Here is a 720-nt window from a genome sequence, read left to right as displayed (position 1 = left end):
CCTAACGCACCTGGTGCAGCATGAAATAGACACTGGTGACGCACGGCCCATTAAGACACGCCCCCGCCGCCTCCCCTTGGCACATCAAGCAGCTGCCGACAGTGCAATTGAAGAGATGCTGGAGGCTGGCATAATAGAACCCTCAGACAGCCCCTGGGCCTCGGGGGTTGTAATGGTTAACAAAAAGAAAAGTGCAAAGATGAGGTTCTGTGTTGACTACAGACCACTGAACAGTGTGACTAAAAAGGACTCATACCCGCTGCCTCGCATAGATAAGTCCCTGGACTTGGTAGCGGGTTCCTCTTGGTTCTCCTCTCTAGACCTACGCAGCGGGTATTGGCAGGGGCGCCTCAGCCCTGAGGCCAGGCCAAAGACTGCTTTCTGCACCGGCAGAGGGTTGTGGCAGTTCCGTGTTCTCTGTTTCGGCCTGTGCAACGCGCCAGCCACGTTTGAATGGCTCATGGAGAAGGTGCTGGCAGGGATATCCCGCCCGCCAGGAATGTCTGGTCTACTTGGATGACATCCTGGCTCATGGGAGCTCTTTCGAGTCTGCGCTGGAGGTCCTGCGGAAGGTCCTACAGAGAATAGCAGCGGCAGGTCTGAGGCTTCACCCTGATAAGTGCTGTTTCATGAGGAGAGAGCTGGAGTTTTTGGGGCACAGGATTGGGGTGGAGGGCATCGGCACGTTGGAGGATAAGGTGCAGGCAGTGAAGGACTGGC

The sequence above is a fragment of the Monopterus albus genome, unplaced genomic scaffold, assembly GCF_001952655.1.
Source record: "Monopterus albus unplaced genomic scaffold, M_albus_1.0 scaffold99.1, whole genome shotgun sequence".
Classification (NCBI taxonomy): domain Eukaryota; kingdom Metazoa; phylum Chordata; class Actinopteri; order Synbranchiformes; family Synbranchidae; genus Monopterus; species Monopterus albus.
The sequence above is the reverse complement of the archived record's forward strand: the minus strand, read 5'-3'. Positions refer to the sequence as shown.